Source organism: Saccostrea echinata, unplaced genomic scaffold (genome assembly GCF_033153115.1).
Source record: "Saccostrea echinata isolate AGI-Se365-2 ecotype Australia unplaced genomic scaffold, CSIRO_AGI_Sech_v1 ptg000007l, whole genome shotgun sequence".
NCBI lineage: Eukaryota > Metazoa > Mollusca > Bivalvia > Ostreida > Ostreidae > Saccostrea > Saccostrea echinata.
In genome coordinates, this window is record NW_026889756.1 from 5,021,875 (window position 1) to 5,027,874 (window position 6,000).

A 6,000-nucleotide genomic window follows, 5' to 3' on the forward strand; every position below is an offset into this window, starting at 1 on the left:
ATTTGCATTTCGAGGACGAGAACTTCGTTACAGAAACTAGATACGGTGGGTTGATTTTATGTCTGCTATGAAAGATCGAGTTTTTTATTTATTTTTTTGTTTGTTTCTGAATTCATGATTACATAAGCAATACTGTCGTTTTACGACTCGAATTTCCCTAATTTGCAAATGGTCAGAAAATTCCTAATATATATGTTAAAGCCTTATTTACACAAATGTCCTAGCTTTATTTGTTAATTATAATTGTATAGATTCACACAAAGATAATAATAATAATATAGATTCTCATAGAAATAACGACAGTATTTCAAATTGTGGGATTTTTTTTTTTTTTTTTTTTTTGTTTATTTTTTTTTTTTCAAAAAAAAAAAAGTTATTTATTTCATGTTACATGCCGTAAAATTTAAACTTCAGGGAACACCTTCCGATATTGATTAGCAATTTGATGTCAATCAAAATATGATATAAAATTGCCAATTTCTTTTTTTAATTTTAAAAAGTTGGCACTATTATGTCTATTTTGATATGTCATATGAAACTGCGGGAACTCTGAAGAGATTACGAATGCAGACACCACACTGACAGATTGCTGGCCTCTGAAACCAGATTATCCAAAAACAAATTCTCAAATCATGAAAGGAAGGCTGTCCAAACAAAGTCAAAGACACACCTCACAGGATGAGATAGTTTTGCATCTCCATTAACACACAAAGAAATGTTATGACCATAATAATCAAATTTTTATACACCCAGGTTATGTCTACGAAATAGAACTGTTTTTATTATTATTATTTTTTGAATTTTAAATTGACGTGTGTCGACAGGACTTGACTCTAAGAGATGCAATATAATCGGTACATGTAAGTCTGTACAGTTTACTGTGTAGTACTGCCTTATTGTATTTGTTAGTTTGAATGGTTTTTTACCACTTTTTAACAACAAAAACTATTCGATAAAAATTAAAGGTGTTGATCCAAAAAGAAGGTAACGGAAGCCACACGCAGTGCCTTCAATATTCCATAGAATAGTTCGAACACATCAAAGTCACTTGATAAGAGAAAGCAGAGACGCGTTATGCGTGAAAAGAAAGTGGAGGCTGCTTGTAGTAGCGCTAAAGAAATCATTTATGAGGATGACACTGATCAGTGTCAAGCGGATATCATTTCAAATGTGGGAAAATTTCAAGTATAAAAAGAGCTCATGTGAAAAATCTGCTGCAGTATATACAGATACTTTATGCAAACCATGTCATCACAAATAATACCAATTGAAAATTTAATTAATGATAGCGAAGTGTTCATGTTTTATACTCGGAATATACCCTGATATTTTGCATGTTCTTTATAGTTAAGGGGAGGCTGCATTTCATCTGAATTACATTTACAATCAAGTGCAGAATCTGCAATTGAAAACAAGATATTTCCAACTCTTATAAAACTGAGACAAAATAAAACTTACTTTGAATTTAGTAGGTTTTTTTCAGTCTCTACAACAACCGTGGAAAATGTATGGCTAACATGGATCAACTTCATGTCAAGACAGTGGCGAGATGTAAATTTTTGGCCTGATAGAGACTGGGTAAGTTTTTTGCCAACAAAACGTCTCCTAATCGATGGTACTGAGATTGTAGTCAAGAAGCCAAAGCCACCAGTTGCCCAACAGTCAAATTTCTCTACGTACAAGAACAGAAATACAGTGAAGGTTCTTATTGGCTCAACACCTGGAGTCTTGTGTCTTTCATCTCTCCTTCCTATGGAAGTTCTGCAAGTGACCGCCAACTTGTGGAACGCAATGTCTTGCTGAATCTTTGTGAGCTTGATGATTCCTTAATGTCAGATAAGGGTTGCTCCTAGAGATGTACATGTAACTATTAATATCCCAACAATTTTTAAAAAGAAAAATCGAATGTCAGGAAAAACAGTGCTGCACGATCGTAAAATAAGAGAGTTTACAATGAGCATATTATTGGCTTAGCCAAAGCTTTTAAAATCTTGAAGGGCCCTTTGAATAGCACTGAGACAAAGTTGGCTAGAGAAATTATCTTTGTCTGCTTCACTTTCTGCAGTGTTCGAAAATGTTTTGTTCCAAAACATGCTTGACTTGCACAGAAAATAATTCCCATAGCTACCTTTCGCTTATGAGTAAGTGTACTAGTATACCAAAATAAAGAATAATATTGCAAAAGTTCTGTCTAATATGTTGCACACTGCTTAGAAACATATGTCGAAAATTAAATATTATGTTTTAATGACCTACAAGTTACATGTCGTTAAATTTAATCTATTAAAAATAGTTTTCCATACATTCAAAATGGAAATAAAATTGAATACTTGAATTTAAAGTTATTTTAATTCTTGAAGAAGAATTGAAAGAGTGTTGTAAAGAAATGCAGTAATGATTATAAACAAAATCTCTATCCGTGTAACAAGATTAAAATGTGTCACATTCTCGCAGTACTTTTATTATCAAGACACTCAAATTTGATAATAATTTTTTTACAACACTGCATTTCTAAAATGTTTATAATAAGATGTTTAAAATAGTTCCCTTTCTAAGGAAGAAATTCTTCAAAATCATATGTCAGTTTTGAATATTTTTAATATTCCAAACAACCAAAATGAATTTGAATTACCATATTTATATTGGATTCCAAAACTTCATAAAAATCCTTTCAAACAAAGATACATAGCGGGTTCCAGTAAATGTTCAACCAAGCCTCTATCTTTACTCCTCACTAAAATATTAACAGTGGTGAAGGAGAAACTTCAAGAGTACTGTGCAACTATATATTCGAGAAGTGGTGTAAATCAGATGTGGATACTTAAAAATTCCAAGGAACTTTTGGAAAATTTGAAATCACAAGATTTTACCAAAATCAACAGCTTAAAAACTTTTCAACTTTGTACACAACCATTCCCCACGATAAATTAAAGTCCAGGCTTTTTGATATCATTGACAGCTGCTTTTTCAATAAAAATGGAACTCGTACGCATACTTACCTTGTCATTGATCATTTGCAAAATTATTTTGTTAAAAACCATTCTGATTGTTCACACAAGTACTCTGAAGTTGACATTAAAAAGATGCTTGAGTTTCTGATTGACAATATCTATGTGGTTTTTGGAGACCAGGTCTTCCAACAATCTATTGGAATTCCCATGGGTACCAATTGCGCCCCGCTATTAGCAGACCTTTTTTTGGATTCATATGAAGCAGAATTTGTCCAAAATCTTGTACGTGAAAAGAAGATAACATTTGCTGTGGCCTTCAACTCGACATTTAGATATATCGATGACGTATTGTCAATTAACAATGGCTATTTCCATTCTTATGTCGATACGATATATCCTGGTGAACTTGAGATAAAAGATACCACAGAGTCTGACACATTTGTTTCATATTTGGATATTTTACTTGAAAAAGACGTTAATGGTAATCTAACAACCAAGCTTTATGATAAACGTGATGACTTTAACTTTTCAATCGTCAACTTCCCTTACTTATGCAGCAATATACCTTCATCACCTGCATACGGGGTATATATTTCTCAGTTGATTCGATACGCAAGAGCATGCTCTACGTATGTACAATTTCTAAAACGAGGTAAATTATTGACAAATAAGTTGATGAAACAAGAATATCAGCTGTCTCGTTTAAAGTCATCATTTCGTAAGTTCTATGGTCGATACAATGACCTTGTCAGCAAATACAATTTATCATTGAGTCAAATGCTGACTGACGTTTTTCACACTAATTGTTAGGCCATTATTTACACACTGAATTGTCGACGGATTTTTCCGTTATTTCCCGATCATGACAAGGAGCACACGGCGGGTGTGACCGGTCGGCAGGGGATGCTCACTCCTCCATGGCACCTGATCCCACCTCTGATGTTTGGAAGTCCGTGTTTGCTCTGCTCCTATTTTGTTTTGATTAATAGACTTTTGAGCTTGAATACTGTTCGTTATCTCCATAAATTTCATTAAAAAAGAACTCTATTTTTTCAAGCATGTTACCAATGAATTTCTGTTCTCTTGGCACAGGAATAATTTTGATATCTTTGAATGTGTACACCAGAAAAATGTAATTGGTTCTATCTGTGCAGAAAAGGTGCCCATGAATTTGATAAAAGTAATCGTGTGACGAGTAAAGTTCTAATGAATTATTTACAGTCTTCAAAAATGAAACAGTTTCTTAAGATATTTGTTCATTTTTGCAGTGAATGGACATTTTTCCTCAAAAATTGATTTTTCATCAATCAATGCATCTGGTGATGCAGCAAGAAATGGGTGGGACTTTGATACAATTCTGCAACATTTTTGGGTTTTTACGTCACTTTTTTCTCAAATCTTATGGATACCGACTCGTATCATTTGCCGTGAAGTATGGGTGAGGCACGGATTTGTGAGACATATTTAGTCAAACGATTAGCAAGCTTATTCAAATCATTTTTTTCTGTACTTTTGCAGATTCTACCAAAATCTGAGGAGTGAATTCTCTTGCACCGTTCAGACTGCCAAATAGGATTGGTGCTTTGGCCACGGGTCTCATTTTCAATTTCATTATTTCCTCATAAGATATTTCTGTAATGTTGGAATTTTTATATTTCTAAAAGTTTTTTCTTGAAAATAATGATGACCAGAGTCAATGCCAACTGTGTTTCCAGTAAGGAACAATTTAGAAACAGGTAATTTGTTAACAGATGGATTATTTAACCAAACATTTCTAAAAGTGTCCTGATATCCAGGCACGTTCCTAAACTCATTTGGCCTTGGGTCATAAATGACGTTGGCATCATTTACTAGAGGGAAGTCTTTAGCTTTAATTGGACTTCCCTTGTAAGGTTTAGCATGATTGAATGTTTGCATATTTTGAGTGCAAGTTTCCTCTTTGATCAAATCACCACTTTCACCAAACTTCTATACAGCAAACAAAAGCACACACGCATGTTTGCATGCTGCTACTGGACCCATTCCTATGGCACATTCACACTGACATTCAACAACGCACCCATCAACATCAAAATTTGCATTAATCTTGTACAACACTGTTTTCTTTATCTGTGCCTTGCACTCTGCTTTTACAAAAAAATAGTCCATCCTCACACGCTAATCATGCGTAGTTTATTTTCTTGCAAGACCATTATTTCACCATAATTCGCAGTAGGAAACACACATCCGTGTGGAATGAAGATCGTGAAACGTGTATATCCATATATGTAATTTATAATCCTGTAATCTAAACCACATAACCTTTCATAACTCTATATATCAGTGAATCTAAATTTGAACATCAAGAAGAGGAAAGAGTACAAACACCTATACATCGAATGACCATTATGAACATAGTGTGATTACTCATGTGAACCGCGTATTAGTGTTTCCCTTCTCATGAAGGATTAATTATATTTAATGAACATTTTTCAGAAGTTAAAACTGTACCATTAATGGAAAAATTAATACCTATTAAGGAAATTCCTATACAAAATTTAGGAAATTAATTTACCATTTCCCATCCGTTGATGGTATAGTTTTAACTTCTGGAAAATGTTTACTAAAGGTTTCCACAAATCAATTTTTCTAAAATAAGAATCTTTAACAAATTTATCAAAGGTGAGAGAAAGGTGAATGAAGGAGAATGTCCTTCTATATCGTACTTTGTATTATAAAAAAGAGGTAAGACCAAAGAACCATGGAATGCTGTGCATCCTTGTCGTTGATTAAAATATCGACTGTTGACTTTTTGCTATATTGTTGAACCTTTGTTTATTATTTTATTTTTTTTTTTTACATTTAACTCTTTATGAAATTAATTTACCATTTCCCATCGTTTGAATATGGGTTCTTGGTTTATTTTGATTAGGTTCTAAAATTAGTTATGGTACATGTACATTGACATTACAATGACAAGACAATCAAATTCCAGTGAGTTTGTGCAAGACCGAATTAAGAAAAAATAATTGTTTTTCTGTAATCAAAAATATAATTGACTTATACTTGA